This window comes from Mirounga angustirostris, unplaced genomic scaffold (genome assembly GCF_029215605.1).
Source record: "Mirounga angustirostris isolate CCGP_5_RB_7025 unplaced genomic scaffold, mMirAng1.0.hap1 SCAF_13, whole genome shotgun sequence".
Lineage (NCBI taxonomy): Eukaryota > Metazoa > Chordata > Mammalia > Carnivora > Phocidae > Mirounga > Mirounga angustirostris.
In genome coordinates this window covers 64849561-64872064 of record NW_026991721.1, presented here as the reverse complement: position 1 = coordinate 64872064, position 22504 = coordinate 64849561, and the positions used below count along the sequence as shown (strand labels likewise).

Below are 22504 nucleotides of genomic sequence, written 5' to 3'. Positions count from 1 at the left end.
CAAATGGCTGTTGTGGGCATTAAGTCTGTTAATGCATATGAAGTGCTTATATTAGGATAGTTAGCACCCAGTTGTGATAACTATTGTTGTTCTGTAAACACAGTGGAGCCAGGACATTCACAACAGTATTATTCGTAAAGGTAAAAAAATTGGAAGTAACCAAAATGGTTGCTTTAATGGGGGAAAGGTTGAATAAATACTAGTGAAGACCTGTAGGCATCAGAAGAACAAAGAAGCTGGTTATTCATTAGTTAAATCTTTATTTATTGAGTGTGTGGTAGGTACTGTTCTTACTTATGTGACAGGTACTGTTCCAGCGCTGGCGATCCAGTAGTGGATGGAACAAAGTCTTCTACTGAAAAAGAAAATGCTCTGGGAAGTGTTGTCCAGAAGGCAGCTGCAGAACTATGTGCTTAGAATGAATTTATTAATGATCAAAACTAATAACCATACAAAAATCGACAGATACATGGAATGCTGAGAAAATATTTGGAAAGATACTCAACACACTGCTATATCTGATTCCATCTTTTCACATCTCCAAAATGCGGATGTGTCTTACAATTGACGACATTTCAGCTAGCATAAAATAGGGCACGAGCAAGGGTTATCTTGGAGGCAGGACCTAAGGCTGGGTAAGGATGATGAGAGACTTCTGTATTTATTCTATATCCTTTTATATTGTTTGAAACTTTACTAAGAGAGTGCGTGTGTGACTTGCTTGTGTAAGAAAGCAACAACAACGAACCTGTTGGGGTTTGAGGAGGGCAGTCCAGACCAGGTAAAGTGTTGCAATCCCATCCTGATGCTCAGGTAAAAACCTTACCTTGCAAATCTTACCTGAACTCCCTCTCTTCCTACCTTGGCCTGTGGGCCTTCTTGTATTTCGGCTTTAGGCAATGTTCTTCTGGTTATAAGTAACCCAAACCCACTCATATTAGCGTAACCAAAGAAAATGGGGAGAGGGATTATTATACGAATAGGTAGAGAATCTAATCCTTGAAGAATCCAACGATGTAACCAAGCCTGAACAAAGATGCCTTTAGGAGCCAGGCTCAGGGTCTTTCAGGGGCTCTCGCTCGCTCTCTCTCTTTCTGTTCATCTGGTCAGTTCATTTCCCTCCTTCTCTCTCCACAGAGGAGGGTTTTAGGCTTTCCTATCTACGGGATAGAAGACAAATTCTCCATGGCTGCCAAATTACATCTCTTTAATTCAAATGATGAACTGGTACATCTAGCATCTCTGGACCCCAAATCTAAACTCCTGTGAGAGAGAATCTCATTATTCAGTTTGGGTCAGGTGTCCACTTATGATCAATTATCTCGGGGGTGGGGAGCAAGGCCTATGTTCAGATAATGCTATAGCCAAGGGCTACTTTTGTGGCCAAAGGACTGCAGCTTCTCTGGAGGGCAGATTATGGGCAGAGCAGATGACTTCATCATTATAGCTCATTGATGTCATTTCCATGCCATCTTATTTCCTTGATTCTTTCTGTTCTGGTCCTAAAAGGCTTATAAGGTTTTGGTGCCCTGTGGTACCAACAAAGTCAGGATGCTGTTTCCCTCCCTAGATACTACTGTTTCTCCCCAAATTGGTCCCTTCCTTGTAAGATTCTTAGCCTGGCTTCTTTCTTTGGGAGAGACTGCTAGTTTTACTTTCAGTGGCCTTAATTAGGTAAGACTTCACTAACAAATCCAGTGACCTATTGGTTTATCTCTTAGCCTTTGGATATGGAATGGTCATTTTGCAAACAGCTTCCAATGTCTCCATTCCCCCCATATCCTAGCCTAATGGTGCTGGGATAACACAGTCTTAGCTCAACTGCTCGAGTTACTACAGAGAAGTCTGTTCAAGTGCTACCATTCCCTGGTACCAATACCACGGAGTAGGGGGCGGAAATCAGGACACAGGGCTCCCTCCCCTGAGCTAGAGAATTTCTCCAGATGACTGGTACCAGAGATATTTTGGGGTACACACAGAAGTCTCTAGGCTTGAGCTTCTTTTTTAGTGTGGTGACAAGAAATTTTCTTGTGAGCTGCTCTCTGAGGGTGACTGCGAACATCCTAGGTTTCTAATTTTAAATGGAAAGTAACATCCATCATCATCATCATTCTAAAAGCCCGAGCGAGTTGTAATGTGGAATTTTAGTGACTCACCTGGTCTCTGGAGTGCGTGTTAAAGGACACAAGGAAGTCCTTGAGGAAAATGAAAATGCATTGGGTTTGAGTCCTTAGGGACAGCTGCAGGGTGGGGCAGGGGAAAGGAGGGATGGGGGGGGGCGTTGGGCCAATTCCCTTCAAGTCATTTTCTTTAGAAAATGGAAAGTGGAACCGAATCTAAAGATCAGCTGAAGAAGTGGGACTCCTTGATGAGATTCTTGTAATGAACTCATATCCGCAGCGGTGCGGGAAGTGGCCTGCACCATTCAAGGCCTGGGCAGCTGTAGGAAAGAACTGGACAGGTCAGTTCCTGTCTCTATTTTCAATTTGAGCAAAGGCAGAGACTTTGCTGGTCCTCTGCAAAGCATCCTTGGACCAATGGCACTCCATGCATTTTTCTGAGACTTCGGATCATTTGCAGTTTGCTCCACAACTCCCACACATTTGCCTCTTCGTGTCCCAAAGCTCTCACTGCTGCAACGTTCCCATAGGAATGTGGCCCCCTGCCAAGCGACCTCATGAACATTCCATTCATCTCCTTGGCTGGGAGGCAGCAAGGAAGCCAAATTGGCTGGTTGTTTAACCGTTTGGGTCCCAAACTCACCCTGAAATGAATGGTCAAGCTTGCTGGCCTTTTCCTACAATCATACAGAAACACAGAAGATAAAACAAAAGAGAAGGACTTATTTATTCATATGGTCCCATCTGAAAAACAGCTATTTTTAAAGGTAGCCTAATGAAAACCACATTCTCTGGTTCTCCTTGTTGTGAAATCATCTTCCACCAGAAAGGCATTTTGAAGTAATGAGGCTTTGTGAGGTGTGACTAAAAACAACGTGACTAATTTTTTTTTTTTTTAAAGCCAACACAGCAGAATAGAGCCATCTAAATAAAGGTTATTGCCTTCCAAGTAATCTCAGTGGGACATTATCCTGCAATTCCAAGATGCTCAGACATGTATAAAATTCCTTTTAAGGAATTACTGGCTGAGTCTTGCTCTCACTGTTTTGCTTTCTGTTTATCATTCGTTCAGCATGTATTAGACACCTCCTGTGTACCAAGCACTCTGCCAGGCCCTTGGGACAGAATGATGAGATGCACTCTCATTGAGTGTTGGATAGGAGAAGGTCCTCAGGGACCAATAGAAAAAGTTAGCTTGACCCAGGTTTGAATCCCGGGTTAGCCTGCTGTGAGTTGTGTAACCTCAGGCAACTTTCCTAAACTCATTGCATCAGTATCCTTGTTTCTAAAATGAAGACGGTAAAACCTACTTCTTAAGATTGCTTTGAAGGGAAAATCAGATGAAATGTGTAAGTAACCCTAACACGAGGCCAGTACAGAGTAATTGCTCAGCAAATGAGAGCTCTTGTGATTATAACTGTTTGAATGATATAGTTAGTTGGACCATCTTTCTTCGGGCTAGACCCTGAACGCAGTTTTTGAAAAATCAACCATTTTATCATCGTGTATATGGGTAACACAAGGTACAAAACTCAAGAGTGTACAGAAATGACAAAAACTTCTTCTTCTTGAGCCTCTGCCCCTGGTTCTCCTCCCAGAGATGATCAATATGACCAGGATCTTGTGTATTTCCAGATTTAACTGTTAACTATATTTCTTGGGCATTATTTCATAATAACACTTATTGTTTGTTCTTGGTGAATCACTTAAAAAAATTTTTTTATTATTTTTTTGTTTTTTTTAATTAATCAACACATAATGTGTTATTGGTTTCAGAGGTACAGGTCAGTGATTCATCAGTCTTACATAACACCCAGTGCTCATTACATCATGTGCCCTCCTTAATGTCCATCACCCACTTACCCCATCCCTCCACCCCTTTCCCTCCAACAACCCTCAGTTTGTTTTCTGATTAAGAGTCTCTTATGGTTGGTCTCCCTCTCTGGTTTTGTCTTGTTTAATTTTTTCTTCTCTTCCCCTATGATCCTCTGTTTTCTTTCTTTTTTTTTTTTTAAAGATTTTATTTATTTGACAGAGAGAGATACAGCGAGAGAGGGAACACAAGCAGGGGGAGTGGGAGAGGGAGAAGCAGGCTTCCTGGGGAGCAGGGAGCCCGATGTGGGGCTTGATCCCAGGACCCTGGGACCATGACCTGAGCCGAAGGCAGACGCTTAACGCCTGAGCCACCCAGGCACCCCCCTCTGTTTTATTTCTTAAATTCCACATATCAGTGAGATCATATGATAATTGTCTTTCTCTGATTGACTTATTTCGCTTAGCATAATACCCTCTAGCTCCATCCATGTTGTTGCAAATGGCAAGATTTTTTGATGGCTGTGTAATATTCCATTGTATATCTATATCCCTCATCTTCTTTATCCATTCATCTGTCGATGGACATCTGGGCTCTTTCCATAGTTTGGCTATTGTGGACATTGCTGCTATAAACACTGGGGTGCAGGTGCTCCTTCGGATTATCACTTTTTTTTTTTTAAATGATTATATGCCATTCTATTGACTGGATGTGGTATCCTAATTGATTTAGCTAGTCCCCTATCAATGAACACTTGTGTCTGATCTTTGGCCATGGCAATAATGCAGCCAAGACCATCCATGTGCCTAGCTCTGACTAAGGATGATAAACCAAAGGCATGCAAAAGGCTCCTAAGGCAATATCATCAGAATAAAGTACCTGATTGGAGGCAGATAATGCTGATCTGATTGGACACATTCTGGATCGTTTTCTCAAAAAAACTCACTCTTTTAATTCCTAGAATATTTATACCACTCCCCAAATGCTACCTGTTTGAAAAGTGTAGAGTCTTCATAATATTATAAGAACGGTGGTATTTTAGCTCAGACGGGCTTGTCTTAAGCCCCCCCTCCCCCCAAGATATATAATACAGGGACAAGTTTTTCTTTGGTTGACACCAACAGGTCAAGGATGCAGAGATTCCAGACAGCCACTCTAGGAGCAGCTGTTAGGAAGATTCACACTCTAAATTTGCTGCCACAGCTTGAGACGGTGAAATGTATTAAAATGTACCACATCAGTTAACATGGCTTCAATGAGATGAAGAAGGCTGCCAATTTGGAAGAAGGGCAAATGTTCTCTGGCGGCCATCTTTGCTGATGCTCAGGCCCACACAGGCTATGTGTGGAGTTGAATCAGAGAGAACCTATATGTGAGGTTCTGGCAAAATCCATGCACAAGTAAGACTCAGGGATTAGTTTTCCTGGATGGGTAATTATTTCTGAATCATGAGAAAGCACACGAGGAAAGGAGGCAGGGGAATGGAAGTCTTTCTAAGAAGTCTCCACCGTCAGAGGCGCAGATCCTCAGATGAGCTCCATGCAAATGAAAACCGGTCCCAGCAGCATCTCGAGCCAAAGAAGATTCTTGGTTGGGGTTGAAAAAATGTCAGATAAATAGTTTTTCCTTGCTTCTCAGCAGGCCCCAGCTATCACTGCAATCCAGATCTGGCCTCTGAGCGGTTCTGGCAGGTTTATCTTGGACCAGCTGCTGTGATGAAATCGCAGTAATTCCAGGTTTCCCTCAAATCCAGACTGAGCCAAAGGCAATCTGGGCTTCTAGCATCCGGCTTACTTCATTGCCCTCTCTCTGGTCCCTCCTCCACTTTCAAGCTTCTGATTTTTTAAAAAAAATTTAATTTCTTAAAAATTTTTAAAGTAATCTCTACAATCAACCTGGGGCTTGAACCCACAGCCCCGAGATCAAGAGTCACACGATCCACCAGCTGTGCCACCTGGGCACCCTGCTTCTGATTTTTTTTTTTTTTAAGCCGAGATAAGGGTGGTAGAGGAAACCTTCCAGGGCAGCCTGGAAATCTAGAAAATGTTTATTTCAGATTAATTCAAGAAACCTCTATTGAGTGAGTCTACTTAGGTGGGCTATGTGGTGTGGGGCTGACTACTATGGATTGTGTATCTGACAATATGCCAGGCTTCCTACACAAAAGATCCCACTTAATCCACCGACAGCACTATGAGCTAGGAACTATCATCCCTATTTTACTAAAGAGAAAATTGGGTCTTAGAAAGGTTGAGTCTCTTACCTTAGGACTCACAGCTGGATTTGAACCTGTGACCTGAACCTCAGGCCTCTGCTGATTCTTGCTAGGCTATAGCACTGGCTATGGGTAAGAAGGCCTTATTTAGAGTCCAGGAAAAGAGACTGGGACAAGAAAAACTAAGGCAAACAAAAGGGAGGAAACTGAGACCCAGATGAGAGAAGGTAGAGTGGATGGGTACAGTATATGGAAAAAATGACAGGCTTAGGAAGGGCTGCTTTATTGAATTTCTTTTTCTTTTAAGATTTTATTTATTTATTTGAGAGAGAGAGAGAGAGAGCAAGAGAGAGCACAAGCAGGGGAGAGGGAGGGAGAAGCAGGGGAGAGGGAGGGAGAAGCAGGCTTCCCGCTGAGCAGGGAGCCTGACATGGGGCTCGATCCCACAACTTAAGCCAAAGGCAGATGCTTAACCGACTGAGCCACCCAAACACCCCTTTATTGAATTTCTTATAATTTCTTTAAAATAGCCTTCCTGGGCTAGATGGCTCACTGCCTATCTCCCAAATTCTGGGCTCCCAGGAGGATGGCAGCAAATCTGGTTTAGGGCAAAAAGCATCCTCAACCCAGACAGGGAGATGGACTCTGAGCAGAGTGCACCTCAGCAACACCCAGCAAAAAAGGCAGAGCTTGAGCTTTGCACCAACAAGTGTTGGTGACAAAGAGGAGGGTGGATTCATAGTGGAGCTGTGGGATCCTGAACCACATGATGTGTCAAGAAGGACACTTCTGAGCAAAGCTGGTTAACAAATGACTTTTATTTTCACCTGTGGCATCTTCGAACATGTTCTCTGGATCATCCTGAGGCAGCTCCAGAAGGCTGCTGGTAACAAAGGTCTAACATTCAAAATGGAGGAATTGCTGGATTCCGGAAATGGAATGACCTGAGGAAAATTCATTATCTAAAAAGTAAAGAGAGAAGAAGCGTCCCACTTCCCTGACGGTGAGTTCTTCCTGGCAAGGTCTTCAGCCGAGGGAGAGGAGACATTTTAATCTCTTGATTATTTTGTTAGAAACGTAATGTGAGGGCGCCTGGGTGGCTCAGTTGTTAAGCGTCCGCCTTTGGCTCAGGTCATGATTCCAGGATCCTGGGATCGAGCCCCACATCGGGCTCCCTGCTCCGCGGGAAGCCTGCTTCTCCCTCTCCCGCTCCCCCTGCTTGTGTTCTTGCTCTCTCTATGTCTCTCTCTGTCAAATAAATAAATAAAATCTTAAAAAAAAAAAAGTGAGGTACTAGAAGTCAGAAGAAAATGATAAAACTGCCCAATTTTGCATGTCCTGGTAGGGGAGGGGCAATCTCCACTGACTAGAGCAAAAAAGACAAGGAGAGACAAAAATAGGTCTTATGATAACTTTTGGGACCTACATATCCATATACTGGCTTAATATTACAGTTTTTTTTTAAATTGGTAAACTAGAGCGTTTAGTAGGTTGAGAGGGACAGAGAATACAGTTGGTAGAAAGAAGGTGGTCTCTGACTTAGGTACACCTGAATTTGTTCTTGGGTCTGACACCCATGAACTGTGAGACTTTGGGCAAGTAAGTCCTTGTCCCTAAGCATTCCTATCTGCCAAACAGGATACAAAAATTATCCCGAGCCCTGGCATGAATGTTCTATATTTCCAAAATGTCTAGCATATTATGTGTGCTGAGTAAATGTTGGTTGAAAATAACAAGAATAGTACTATTTAATAATAATGATGATGATAATGATGATAACTACAAGGTACCAGATGATAAGCTCAAGCTCTGCCTTGGTCACCGCTGTATCTCCAGCGTATTACCAACCACTTGGCACGTAGGAAGCAACCTCTATGTTTGTTGCATTAAACCAAGCTGGTTGGTTGTGCACCATCTACATGTAAAGCATGGTTTTGAACCCTCTTGGAATTATAGCAGTGAGTGAGATGCAGGACAAAGTCCAATAGACAAAGGTTCAAGTCATGGAGTTGTCAATTTTGGTGATTTTCACCAGCAAGTTCGAGAAAACAGCATCCCCCAGGATCAGAGAGAGTTGGTCAGCTCCCCAGCCACCCTCTCCTTTTTCCTTGCAGACAGAATCCTGGTTGTACTTAGGGCTCCAGGCCCCCTCTCCATAATTCAGGGAGGAGCAATCCTCACTCTTCGGGCCAGTCTTTCTGGTGATCTCATTCCCTTTGCCTGTGAGTCGTGGCTTCAGGGTGGCCATGAGCCTCTGTCCTGGCCAAGGAGACACGAGGAGGGAACGTCACTAAGGATGCAGGGAAGAAGAAGACACATAGGATAAACAAACTCTCACCCCCCCCCCAAAAAAAAACCCACCAAAAAAACCTGTCCGCCCTCCACTGGCTATCACTGAGGCTGCCTATGAAGCCTGGAACGGAAGCAGCCATTGCAAGCCCGTGTGGAGAAACACCGACCCCCTGACGGGGGGCCGAGCTGTATGCGGGAAAGAACCTGGGTCGCTGATGACGTCATGGAGCCACTGAATTAACTGGCGCTGGACTTCTTGTTATGTAGATGAGTTTTCCTTATGGTTTAGTCCAGTCAGGTCAGAACTTGTGCTTTTTTGTAGACAAATGCCACCTAGATAATACACTCCTTCCTGGCCTTGTTAATGTTGGTTCCTCTCACTTCCTCTTCCGGGAAACAGGACATGCATCCGCCAGGAATATTGTCGGAGGGGTTCCTGCCTTGTGTGGGAAATGCAGCAGGTCCTTTCCAACCTTGGAATTCTCTGTTCCTGTGCTCTGCGGAGAGGAACTCTGCACAGCCTCTGGAGGGGATTTCTCAGGGAGATGGCAGGCAGTGGGGGGCCGGAGGAGTGCGGGGCTTGGAGGCAGACATCCTGAGGTGCATCCTGGTGATGCCATTACCAGTCCTGCAGCTCTGGCTGCATCACATAAGCTCTCAGAAACTCAGTTTTCCTACCTGCAAAATGGGGATAAAATTAGCCCCTACCTCAGGATGAGGATTAAATGAGAAAACCGTCAAAGTGCCTTTCCATGTGAACTCCTATTTATAGATAATTACTTTCAAGAAAAAGCCGAAACGAAAGGCTTTTGTTTACCTCACTGGAAACAGAGAAGTGAAATATAAAGACATTTGTTGGGAAACAATTTGAGGAAAGTGATGGTCTTCTCCAGGCAAGATTTCATGCTCTTTCCCCCACTAGCTTTTCCAACGAACACCACTCTTTCTCAGTGCTTCTAAAGAGCAGTGCAGCTGAGAGCAGAGGAGAAAGAGGAGTCCCTTGGACAGTGGCCTGCAGCCCCACTGCCACCAACTATTAATAGCCCATAAACCCTTGGAGTGGAGCCCCGGCCCCTGCCACCCCCCGGGACAGCAGAGGGGTCAGAGCACTGCCTGATATGGTCTCAGAATCCTGGTGATCCCTGGAATTCTCCCAGTTAGGGAACTTTTGTCCTGCTGGGCTGGGCCTGGCTGGACTTCCTCCTGCAGAGACCCCAGCCTGAACTGCTAGTCAGGTTTACATCCAGAAGCATGAATTGACCTCTTTCTGGGTCCCCAGGCCACATACTACCTGCCTTGACACACAGGATCTCATTGTACCCTCACAGTAATGGGCACGGCTATCCTCTGGAAGTAGAACCCAGCTCCGAAAGGGGTCATGGCCTGTTCAAGGTCATTCAGAGGGGAAATTTGGTTCTCAAACCCAATTCACCTATCTCCATGCCAGTACTCTAACATTTGTATTAGACTGTGAAGTCTAGCGGACTTCTGGGTCTTCAACAAGACCATCCAAATGCCCTGGTCATGCTGGCAAGGAGGGTGGAGGGGTGGGGTAAAGTGAGTCGGAGAGCAAGGGCAAAGCCAGCCTGGCCCCTGGACTCTGTGGACTGGAGAAGCTGACCTGGCGTGGCTCTGGTGGCTAGGGAGCCACGGGCTCAGAGAGCAGGTGGGGCCCCTCCTTCCCTCTCTGATCCTATTGCTTCCCCACTTAGACAACTTTAGAGACCCTCTCCAGTCCCTGAATGGGGGACAAAGATAGTCCCTTAGGTTGATGTTTGGGGTCCTTCATGACCGAACTCCTGCTCTTCTTTCAACATTTACTCCTATTCTGTACCTTCTGTTCTCACCCACACCTATTGCCAGGAGCCAGGATAGCATTTTGAGGGCAAGGATAAAATCTTAGGCCTTTTTGGACCCCCAGGTCCTGGCCCAGCATCCGGAGCAGCTGTGATGCCCAGGAACTGCCAGAAGAACTGCCTCTTGTCAACTGGGTCCAGAGAGCTGGAATAGGAGGGATGGGGCATAGGACGTGGGGCAAGGAGGCCACACACAGAGGAAGGTCCAGACTGCCCCTTCTGACTCCAGGGCTGAGTTCAAGAGATCCTGGGCCTGGGATGCTTGGTCTTCTCTCCTTTAAGTTAAGTTCTAGCGCCTGGAGTTTTGGTGCTGTTGAGGGCATTAGGTCCAGGCTGTTTCCAGAAGGAGTCCTTCTCCAAAGAGTTGGGCACAAATATTAGACTGTGAGTGTCTGGCTTCCTGGGTGTGGATGCCAGTGCATCCTACTGGGGAAGGAGAGCACAAGCATTTCCTGGAATCATTCTGGGGTCTGGTGGCCCAAGAAGCACACCCAGAGAGGAACCAATCTAACTCAGATGTCATTTTTCCCCGACAAAGAGTAGGAAGGGGCTTCTTTTCTTTCCATGACCATGGCTCTCAGAGTCTGGGGGCCTGGATGTTTGTATTCTCAGTTCCAATCCGTGTGTGTTCCCTCCTGCTCTGGGTTGGGCAAGAGTTAGCTCTTCGCCGGGGCCTCTGGTAGGAGAAGTCATTTCTCCGCTGTGGCTTCTCTGCGGTTGCAGCCTCAGGGAGCACTGCGAGCCATGGCATGGCCGCTGGACCAAGCTGCGCCCTCGGGGGCATACTCTCTTCCATGGTCCCTGTGCTCTGAGTCCTCTGGGAGGCTATTATCACTCTTATTCTGCAGGTGAGAGAAGACAGAAGGAGCCTCAGGGAGAAGCTGGAGCTGAATCTGGAACCGCAGTCTCCGTCCAGAGCTGCTACTTTGGTACTTGTGTCCCTCATTCAACTAATGAGGAGCCAGCTCCTCACCCAGAGGACAGTAAAAGCTCCAGGCTTTGCGCTCCACGCCTGGCCCAACCGCCAGGGTAGAAGCCACTGGTTGCCCTTTGAAAAAGCATGTGGTCACTGAGACATGATGAGCCAGCCGCCAGGGGGACCTGGGGCTTTGGCTGGTACGTGCTTTGGACCACGGACAGTCCTGTTCCACCCCAGGCTGAGTCATCTGCGGACAGTCACATGGGGTCACTCTACGGCCTCATGTTACTTGTTTTATAGCATTTCTGGGGTTCTTGCAGACCTTCCCAAACCTCCTTTGGGGGACTGGTTTCATAGGCAACCACTACTGAGCTCACTTGCTTTTTCACTTTTATTTCCACCGCTCCTCATTACGGCTGTGCCGTTTCCTCCCATAGCCTGTGTCCCTAAGAAAGGAAAGAGCTCCTGTTTCAGGAGAACACCTCATATGCCAGGCATGGTGACGTAGCATCTCTTTGAATTTAATCCTTATAACAGGCCTCTGAGAGTTCATTCCCATTTTTACAGTTCAGGCTGATAAGACGGAAGGACTTAGTACCTTTCCTTATACAGCTAGTAAGGGGCAAAGCCAGAATTTGAACCTGGCCTTCTAACCCCACCTATACTTTCCCATACACCCACGGTCCCCTAAGGAGGCCGGCTGCTACTCTGGTGGCTACTTAAGCTCAAACTCAAGCTTGACCTCTGCTATGGCTCCAGACTGGCTCTACTGAGCTTCCAGACTCTTCTCTCCCAGGTGCTCTGCTCAGTCCTTCTTCCTAGTGATTTTTGCTGAGAATCCTAGGCTCTGAGAGCTGAACGGGACTTCAGAAGTCACCCAGTTCCCCCTCCCCTGGAGTCTGAACCTCTTGCCTGATCCTCACAGCTTCCTTGGAGGTAAGCAGGACAGGTATTGTTTCCTTCTTTTTTGAATAAGAAAATGTTTTCAGAGAGGGCATGTGGGATATTCTCCATTTGCCCCTGCAGTCCTGCTTTCAAACTTTCCCTACCCTTCTCTGTGCTCCAGGAGGCTGCAACAGCTGGCCTCCCTTGGCCTCTGGGCAGGAGGCTGGAAGGCTGGAGTAGAAAGGAGGTTGTTCATGCTCTCTTGCTTCCTCCCTTCCTGGCCTCAGTTTGCCGGTGGTAAGTAGATTCCTTCACCGAAAGCCACAGCTCCTGTCCAGCGGCCCCTTCCTTGCAGCTCTCGGTCTCACTGGGTCCCCACAAGACCCCTGTGCCCCTGGCCCTGGCATGGTACCGGCTGCCCAGTGCTGCTGGTCTCCAGCGTGTCACCACCCCTCAGTGATTCCCTCAGGCCTGCCCCCAACTTTGAAAATCATTCCTTCATTAAATTCCCATGAACCATCCCATTGTTAATCTTGCTCACTCCTTTGGAATGGTCCATCCATTTCCTGCAGGGACTCACCTGAGACAGAGGTGAAGTGACTGACCCAAGGTCTCTTGGCCACTGAGGAGTGGAGTTGGTTTTTGAACATGGGGCTCAGGACTCCTTATACCTGGGCCAGCCGTGCTCTCCAGCCTGAACCCTTCTGCCCAAGACTGAGCACAGGTCTCCTACGTGCATTCCTGGGGTATACAATGGCCTACTCTGGGTTACTTTTTGGGGACTGATTACCCTTGGCTCTTCTTAGGTCAACGTTACTGAATGCAAGAATACCCCTGGGTCAAGACCCTTCACTTTTCCCCCTGGTTGGCCCCACCTTCTCAAGGGCTATCATTGCTGACCCAGATATAGTTCAGTCCTTTAGCCTAGCAGTCAGAGCCTAGCCCTTGAGGGCCTTTCCTGGCCTGGGGCTCAGCCCTTTAAGGATTTCCCTGAAGCTTTGAATCTGCCAAGCTCCTGGTCACTAGCTAGGCAGGGGGTCAGAACCATCCCTCTCTGCCTGATGTTGGATATTAGCCACCATGATTGTCTCTTCCCACGTCCACCCCACCTAAATCTTGTCTGAGCTTCCGAAGCCACAGTGCTTGCTGCCTCTGACCACCGTTCATGGTTGGGCTACTGATCGCCAGAACTCTGCTGTCATCCACAGTGGCGAAGTTCTGGGAACTCTGTCTCCTTGAGGAGCACCACAAACAATGGCCAGATTTTGGAGCAGAGATACCGACATCCTTTACTCCCGACCCCTAGCAAAGGGAGCACTGTCTGGGAACGCTGTCAGAATCTCAGTCAGGCAGCGTGGACTCATAATCAGTAACAATTCCGTGGGGAAATAAGAGTGCCAGGAAGGGAAACTGAGGCAGAAGTTGGGTGTGTTGGGGGAATGGTGATAGGCCACTGCTCAGATCACAGCCTCTTAGGCCTTGGCCACTAGGCATGAGTAAAATAATGTCACTGGGGCGCTGAGGGTGCCCCCTGTGGGCCCTGGGCCTGAAGGAGGCTGAGCGTGCGGGGGGAGGCCTCCTTGTCTGAGGTGCACGTGGTCCGGGGGTGTGTGTGCACATGCGGGAGCAGAGCAGGGGCCTACAGGGACAGGTGGGCCCGCCCACCTGGTTTTTTGCCCATTTCTCTTGTTCCCCTATGCAGGGGTAATCCCTCCCTTCTCTTTCCCCGCTGGTCTATCATGAAGCTTTTAAAAAAAATAAATTTATTTATGCATGCATGCATGCATGCATGCCCCCAACACGGGGCTCAAACCCATGACCCTGAGATCAAGACCTGAACTGAGATCAAGAGTCGGACACTGAACCACCGAGCCACCCAGGCGCCCCTATCAATGGGGCTTTTATATTCATATCTCCCTCATCGTATGTCATCCTAGAAGGATCCTACTGCCTCCTCATCAAGCCCCGTCTTGAGTTGCAATAATTCTGACTTAGTCTAGTAGATAGAGCACGAGTGTGACGTATTTCTATCCCCTTTGGGGACATCCCTGGGGAGCTGCTGGGCATTTGATTTAAATCCTGACCCTGCAATCCCTGGCTCCCCTGGGCTGGAATGGTGGCGGGCAGGGCTGCCCCGAGGAATGGGCGAGAACTTGACCTGCAGAAGGAGCGACTCTGCCCCTGGGCCACATTTGGGCCAGGACCCACGTGGGTCTTGCATGGGTCATGAACAAGCCGAAGGCTCCATTTTCCCACAAGAGCTAGAAGCAGTGTGGCTAGTGCAAAGCACATGCGCTGGAGAGCAGTGCAGACCTGAGCTCTACCACTTCTGGGCTGTGCAACCTGGGGCAGCTCATTGATATCTGCAAAATGTGACGCTAATAACCCCTCCCTTATGGGCTCGTGAAGATTAGCAGAAATGCTTATAGACAGAGTGGGTGTCAAGCACGTTAGCAGCTTAAATATCATCCCACGAAAGCAGAGGGCAGTGAGGTCAGAGGCCCCTAGGGCCAGCTTAGCTTAGCCACCAAGAGGTCCTGTGGCCCTGGGCGGGCTGTCCACCTGCGAGCTGGCAGGGCTGGATGCGGTGATTTCTCAGTGCCCTGGCTGCAGCGGGCCAGGGTCCCGGGCTGCAGGCTTGGAGATGCGGGGAGGCCGCACGAGGCAGACGGGCGCAACGGCAGGAGCACCTGCGAGCGAATGAGATACACCTGTCGGGAGCACCGATCACAGCACCAACAGCTGTGAGGGACAGCCCCTATGAGGAGGCAGCTGCGGTGAGGCCTGGGAGAGAAGCCAAACTGCCAGGCGCCTGCCAGGAGGACTCAACCCTCTCACCGGAGCGCCGAGATGCCCTGGATGGATGGAAGTAAGGTACCAGTCCTTGTGTCCCAGGGGTGGGGACACTTCCTTGGCTGAGGTCGCTGGTGCAGTGGGAGCACCTGGGGGAGGTTGGGGAGAAGAAGGGAATCAGCGCCAGGTCCTGAGGGGGATCTGGGTGGGCGCCCAACACCCTCAGCAACAGCCTTGCCCTCCTCTGGCCATTTCTAGAGGAGAGACTTGGTGTGCTGGCTTCCCGGTCTCGGGGCTGGCCTGGCCTGGCCTTCCGCAGCAGAGGAGAATCAGTGTCTGTCCGTGAATACTCACCCTCTGCACGGGGCTGCCAGAAATTCTGGAGGCAAAAGCGGAGGAATTCGAAGCATTTATGACTTAGCGGGATTGTTCCCAAACTGCAAGCTTCTCTAAAGAGCCTTTTGGATTTCATTGTGGTTGCTTCTCAGCTCTTAGATCCTGGCCAAGGGCTCCCTGGGTCTCACTTTTCAGGGCTGGCCTCTGGCTGTAGGGTCTGGGCCTCTGTGAGGTTGGCTGAGTAATGCGTGGCTGTTTGCAAACCTTGCTGCCTGCCCCCAGGTAAAAAGCACAGAAACTGAAGTTAGGAGTTCTAGCCCTTTCTAGAAGGTCATCTTGGCCACACCACTTAACGTCTCTGGGTTTTTTGCTCATCTCTCACATGGCTTGGTACCCCTGAGAACCTTGGGTAGTGTCTTTTCTAGAGGAGAAAAATCTGAGTAGAATAAAATGCTTTTTTCTAGTAGCTGTTTCTCTTGACTTTGAATGGTAGCTACTATGTTCTTACAGACTCTGCCTCTTACCCTTATCCTCAGTTGCAGCTAACTGGCCCAGGGGTGAGCATCTGACCCTGTGTGGAGCCCCACATTGGTATCCTAAGCTATAAATACTGTGCACGATGGCCAGTAGCTTTCTTTTCTACATTTCCTCTTCCCTCCACTCCACTGCAGACATCACTGGCCAGGAAAAGTGCTGGATGATAAGGGATGTCTGCCACAGGTGTGTGAGGAGCAGAGTAAGCATGCCGCTATTTGCCAACTCTGGTCCTGTGCTTGGAGCAGGAACAGCAGTGAGAATTCCTATGTGACACGAACTCTCAGCTCTACCCAATGTCCGCAGCAACACTCTCGTTCAGTCCCCTCTGCTCAGTCTGGGAAGGTCACTGTCAGAGTTGGAGAACAGCTTCAAGCCCGAAGAGGGTGAGGGGGGAAGGAGACACCTGAGTCAGGCAAGCAGAACCAAACCCCATACTTAACATGTGAGAGGCCCCCCCCTTATACCTCACTACAAAGAAAGAGGCTCAGAGAGGTGAAGTGACTTGCCCAATAACACACAGCTAGCGAGTGCCAGGCCTTGAGCCCAAGTGCTATGTTCTAAGTAGAAGTGTCCAGGGCTTCTGGCTGTACCTAAAACATGTGCCTGCGCACTCTCGCGTGGGTCCATCCTGGGTCAGTGTAACTTGATTCCCTGACACTTCAGGGAAAATGTCGAAGAAGATGGCTGCTCGGTGGCTTGCTTGCTTTTCCCTGGAATTCCATTTTGAAATCTCTCATGGAGTTATTGTAAATATGCATGGTCGTGGCACCTTCAGCTTACAACCAGCATTCACGCAGAGGCCAGCGTGAGAAATCCTGGTTGTGAATGGAGGAAGCAGAGACTTTCGGTGGAGGGGCCTAGGCTGGGCCAACAGAACTATGCGCTCTCCGCAGGGTGGCCGGGCCCGGCCTGGACGGTGTGCCAGGATGGCTGTCCCCACGCTGCTTTGGTTGCCTGCGGCTGGGTCCACACACATTCCCTGAAGCAGATGCAGAAGCCACCCCCTGACCACGGGGTGGGGGGGTGACAGGGAGGGGAGGGAGATTGGAAAGGGTGGAGAGAGGGATCACGGGCAGCAGCTTGGCAGCCCTGGAGAGGCTTGGTTGCTAAAGACCCAGAGTCTAGCTGGAGCGCCTGGGCACCTTGATGGCAGTGCCCTCCTCCCTGGCTCTTTTGTCCAGCTCACAGGCTGAGCGCCTGCCTCCATCCCCACCCCACCCCACCACCCCACTGTGGGGCTTCGAGGCCAGCTGGTCCGCCCCCTTTGTGAACGATGCCCTCTGAGCTCAAGCCTTGCTTGCTGCCCGGGCTCAGCCCTACCTGCCGGAGTCCTCCTGCCTGAACCGTGTCCAGCCTGTGGGAGGCTCACCTGTGAGACGTCAGCCGTTCTGGCTGCTCTCCTGGGCACAGCAGTGCTCAGCTGTCCTAGCCCCCAGGCCCCTTCCCTCCTTCCAGACACAAGCCTCATGCTCAGCCTGTCCCCTGCTTTCTGCCTAAGGCCAGACAGCCCCCCAAATCCCCACTCCAGGGCAAAGGCAGGTCACTTCTTTGCTGGAGAGAAAGTGAGGCTCCCTCAGCCATTAACACCTGCGCCCCTTCCCAGAGCACCCCAAATAACCAAGTGTTTGGCAAGAAAAGACACAGAACGGACCTTCAAAAGAACACCTTTGGAGTTTTGTTAAATCTTTCTTCATTCAGAGTTTCCTACAGTTAGTTAAGGAACGCTGCACCATTCCCCCTCTGCCAACCACCTAACTAGATAAATACATAAAGCATAGTCAAGAGGAAACACAGTATTTGAGACGTGAAAAGGAACACTGATCCACAGTTGGAATCAAACCCCACTGATCTTGCTCTTGACCTCCGTCTCTAGCCTGTGTGGCCCCAGAAATCTAGGATGCTAGGAATATGGAGGCAGCAGGGAATTGTGGGGAGAATAAAGCCTTCAGAGTCAGAACCAAGTTTGAGTCCCAGCTAGTGAACTTCTATTTTCTCTTCTGTAAAATGGGTATAACAGTTGCCCCTCCCTGAGAGGTTGCTTGCCCAGTTTTCTGCAAAAGCCAGCCCTGTGCCTAGACACAGGGTGGCAACACAACAAGAGTTTGTCTCAAGTCTTTGCTTGACCTCTGGAGCTCATCTCTGACTCACGGCCTCCTGACCACAAAGGGGCTTGGAGCTGAGCTTTCCTGAGAGGGAGTATCCGTCCCCTGGCAACACCCTCACAGCTTTGGCAAAACATGGGTTTTACCTGGCATGCAAAGAGGGTCTGAGCCCCCTAACTCCCTAGCGGGAGCCTAGCAGGGACTGTGGCTGGAGGGGGTCATGCAGAAGCCTGGGAGGAGATGTAGCCCGGTTCTGTGTGGGGTCTGCATCGGGGGTCAGAGGACAGTAGCAGGGTTTGGAAGTCACTTGACTGTAAGCACATGGGGACGAGGCCATGCCTGTTTTATTATCTGCAGTATTCTGCACCTCACATAGTGTCTGGTGGCGCAGGCAATATTTAAATCTTTATTGAACAAATGAATAAATGAATGACAGCCTTATCAGTCAGAGCCTGGTTGCTTCAGGAATTCCTTCTAGAAACAAGGCAAAGGAGAACAGCTCCTGGCAGGAAACAGAGGTCCTCCGGCAAACAGACGGGTCTGTCTGGATGCAGGGAGTTAGTGATTGGTCAGGCAGCATAGAAGCGGGTTCTAGAGGCCCGGAGCAGGGCAAAGGGATTCTGGTCTCTGGACAGGCAAACCGCTGAGGGGACCGAGGAAGACCTCCTGAGTTCAAGAGGTTAGAACCTGAACGCTAGAGCCTGGCAGGCCGGGCTCACGGCCCAGCTCTGGCACCCGTGGGGCACGTGACCTGTATCAAGTACTGGATCTCTGGGCCTTTAGTTTTCCCTTTGTAAAAGGAGGATGCTAATAGGATGTACCTCACAGTCTTGTAGAGGGGACTCGATGGGATTATTTGTAGAAAGTCCACGCTGTAAGCGCGCAGTAAGTACCACTGTCGGTATTATTGGAGAGGGGGGTGAGATGATCTGAGCTGGGTTTCAAGACCTGGAGGCAGGGAACGGGTGCAGGATGGATGAGCCCAAAGGGAGACTGGTTAAGAGGTCATTGCAAAATTCAGGCATGAGGGGATGAAGCCTAAATTAGGGGAATACTCAGGGTTTGAAGAGGAGAACAATGCAAAACAGGTGGTTCATGAAGAAGCAATCGATAGAACGGATCGGCTGTGATTGGGGTGGGGAAGATCAGGGGAGGGGAAGCAGAAAACTCAGAACTCCTTTGTGCATCTGAGAGCACCTGGGAAGGAGATGGCACCTCTGGAAGAGACAAGGGATGTCTAGGGAAGGAGCCGGTATGGGGGGGGGGGAGGGTAAAGATTCAGCGTGGGTGTGCTCGGTTGTGCTAAGGGGAGATGTGAGGCTGGAAATGCCCAACCAGCTGGGTGACTATGTCGGGGCTGGGGAGGAGACGGGCCATAGTGGAAGCCAGGCAGAGACCTAAGAAGTATGGAGGATGCCCCTAGGCAGCATTCACATTTGTGGAGCCGGGGAGATGGAAAAAAGCCCAGCTAGGAGCCAAAAGAGCAAGAGAGAGCGGGAGAGAAGCAGAAAAGTATAGTGTGCGTGACCTTTGTAGCTGAGTTCCTGGAAGGAGGTGATGGCCAGCAAGGTCAGAGGCTGCAGGGCCAGGAGAAGAGGTGTCATGGCCAGCCCCGTGTGTGAAGAGCTGACCACCCAGAGAGCAATTTCAGCTGCTGAAAAACTAGTAGTGGATTCTCGGGGTTCATAAAAGGAAGGGGTAAGGGAGGAAGTGGAACGAGCCTGGATCTGTATCCTTCCAGGAGAGTGTCCCAGAGAAGACGTGAACAGGGGCAGACGATGGAACTGCCTGGAGAACTGGCTCAAGTGCCGGTTATTTTTCACTGTAGGAATCTGCATGGTTTGGAGCGAAAGCCCAGATGCTGGAGGAGAAGGGGGGCTGGGCCTGGAGGAGGGGCAGCAGCCTGGGAACTGGGGCGGGAAGACATGAGAGGCAGTGAGATGTTGGGATGCTCTGGAAAACACAGGAAGCAAACGGCTTTGATTTCTCAGTAAAGGAAGAGGTGAAGACCTCATGTGGGGAGGAAGTAGGCAGAGGGGTCTGGGGAGAAGGTAGGGAGTGGGTGTTTGGGGGAGGTGAAGGGAATCCATGAGAGAAGACAGAGGACTCAGAGAAGGCAAGGAGCATCTAATGGCAATTGAGTAGTCCGCTGGTATGTGTCCATTCTGTGATTTGCTACAGCAATTCTATGCTGGGAACAAGAATAAAAATGTCCACTAATGGGGCTGACCAGAGGGTCATTTGGAGAGGCAAGGAAGCTTTGAGAGCAAGGACAGAGTTCAAATGATTGGCAATGGAGCCCGGCGTGGATTTGGGGGGACTGACTGGCTGTTTGCAGAATAAAGACAATGATTTCTCAGCAACAAGTATGACTTTAGACAAATGACCCTAAATCTCCATTTGGCTTTAGAGTGAGTCGTGTGTTCTCTTGTAGCAGCAAATCTGTATGGAATGTGAAATTACTGATCCTGGGGGCAGACGCCCCTAAAGATTATATGGCAGCTGGGGCTGGGTTATTTTCTGGGAGAATCTACCTAGATTCTCTCTGAGATACCTACTCAGTGGCATCTGGTCCTATCTTGTCATTGTCACTGAATTATTTTAAATGAGCTGCATCTGTCACCCACCTCCATTGGGATGGAAGAATCCATGTGGGAAGGGACCCTGTACTTTCCGATCCCATTTTGTGCATGGAAAGGGGCTGAACTCAGAACAAGGCTTCTTCAAATATTCCGCGACTTGATTGCATTCTGATCATGTGCAGTTTGGGGCCTGGCCCAGGGAGTTGACTGGGATTCCTATTGTCCTCTGGTGTTTGGTGTCCCACTCAACAATGCCAGGGCATACTCCTTGTGTAGGGATGGGAATCCTAGTGAAAAAACAGGAGAGAAAGCTATCTTACTGACAAATAGCACCGAAGGCATGCAGTTGAGGAAGCCATTTAATCTGGATGGGTGAGTTTTATGAATGAAAGAAATTTGGCAGGTCCCCTGATCAGGGTGGTTGCTGGTGAGCTTGGTCTCTCACAGGCAATGACAGACCTGGTCATGGGTCTGGACAACAAGTAATTCCAAAACGTGAGAGAGGGATATTATGGGAATGAGCTGCGGGAACCGAAGATGCAAGAGCTCAAGGCTCAGAGATAGCACGTAGAATGCCATCACCCACGAGCGCACCGCATTAACCGAAGACTCAGAGCGTGGACGAGATGAGGGTTCTGTGGCCTCAGGAACCTAGCTTAGTGCATGCTCCCCGGTCACCATTGTCATTGTCCATTATTTCAAGCCAACTGCCCCCAGTTCCGTGAGCGTTTGTATTCTCCAATATCATGACGAATGAGGAAAGATGGGGTAACCTCTGAAGCTGGAGTGGAAAAAGGCTTCCAGAAGCTGCTTTTCAGAAACACTGGCAAGTGTTTGCCAAGGGCGGGTCCAGTGTTTCTGTGGGCAGTTGGTGAGGCCATTGTCAGGGTTTCCGGAAAGACATGAGAGAGCCTCAGAGTCACACGGTCCCAAGCCCGTCTCCCATGCCAGGCCAATGTGTAACAGATTAAATGTTTATCTATTGTCCTGTCTGCCTCAATAAAACATGGCAGTCTTTAAAACGGCTGTCTTAATGACGTTTGTGTGTCTTGGAATGCGGCCCTGGGCTAGCAAATCGCATCTGAAGATGTGAAAACGTGAAAATCGATAACAAGAAATGAAAAGGCTGTTTCACTGACAAAACCTCATTTATCTTAATCTGAGGGGCTTCTCAGAATTTCCTAAGTGCCCTTTGAAATGCCAGCGCGTCAAAGCCAGGGCCCACGTGCACTGCGCGCCAAGGCCTGGGTTGCTCAGGCCACGAAAGCCTCCTGAGAGCGTCCTTCTGGGGCAGGCACCCACGGAACTGGTTTCCCGCCAAATTGCTCCCCAGCGGGGGTTTCCAGGGCTATTTCTGGGATTTCAAAACTCCCAGTGAAAATAATGTACCATAGGAATGAAAGGTATTTCACAAGACCCGAACCGTGAAGCCTAAGTGATCCACTTCTGGTAGGCTTTATTATAACGTGGTAGGCACGCTAACAGTAATTCATGCTGACTAATGTGAACTGGGAAAATGAAATTATTATTCCACCTCCAGGAAGCCTATACCTTGTCCTGCCCTCAGGCTGGATGACCACATTCCTGCCTCCCCCGGTCTCCTTCCCCCTTCTTCTCCCCCCCCCATCCCCCACTGAATCCGCACAGGGACCAAACAGCAACAGTCCTCTGTGGTGACAAGGTTGGGAGCACTGAGCCCCAGGGATCTGCTTTCTGGCTGTAAGTCCTCCCCTTTGCTTCATGCACACAGCCCCATCCTGTCTTCTGGTTCCAGAGCAAAATGCAGGAGGCTTGGAGATGGCTTAGGTCCTCCTGCCCTGCCAGTAGCCCCAGGAGGGTGAGCCATTTCTAAGAACACCCAGGCTTCCAGCTTGGGCTGGAGACCAGATTGGGGCTGGGCAGGGGCTCCATCCCCTCTCTTGGTCTCCTTTGTTCTCCAACTGTCATCCTGGTTTGCAGATGGAAGGCCAGTCTCAGACCCCCTACGCTGACTGCTTTCTCCAGTTTTCTCACACATGGGCCAGAAGGCTTTTATGTATACATTACTTGCCATT

General features: G+C 49.5%; 3 long non-coding RNA genes across 5 annotated transcripts in view; 2 read left to right on the top strand and 1 right to left on the bottom strand.

Annotated features, from left to right (window-relative positions):
* Nucleotides 1–4120: 4120 nt before the first annotated feature.
* Nucleotides 4121–22025, bottom strand: LOC135362392 (uncharacterized). 2 transcript variants are annotated; one of them, XR_010407014.1, is made up of 3 exons: nucleotides 20496–22025; nucleotides 8510–9118; nucleotides 4121–8407 (listed from the first exon to the last, which is right to left on the bottom strand). It is a non-coding gene; the product is annotated as an uncharacterized LOC135362392 (long non-coding RNA). The 2 variants fall into 2 exon arrangements; XR_010407015.1 differs by having other exon boundaries at nucleotides 4121–8402.
* Nucleotides 11787–13509, top strand: LOC123840540 (uncharacterized). Its single transcript, XR_006790015.3, has 3 exons — nucleotides 11787–12151; nucleotides 12282–12397; nucleotides 13309–13509. It is a non-coding gene; the product is annotated as an uncharacterized LOC123840540 (long non-coding RNA).
* LOC135362393 (uncharacterized) overlaps nucleotides 14579–22504 on the top strand; it is a 114261-nt gene continuing 106335 nt past the window's right edge. The window contains exon 1 of one of the 2 annotated variants that reach the window (XR_010407017.1): nucleotides 14579–14969. This is a non-coding gene — a long non-coding RNA (uncharacterized LOC135362393). Of the gene's footprint in view, nucleotides 14975–22504 lie in introns of both variants that reach the window. The other variant, XR_010407016.1, reaches the window with a different exon arrangement.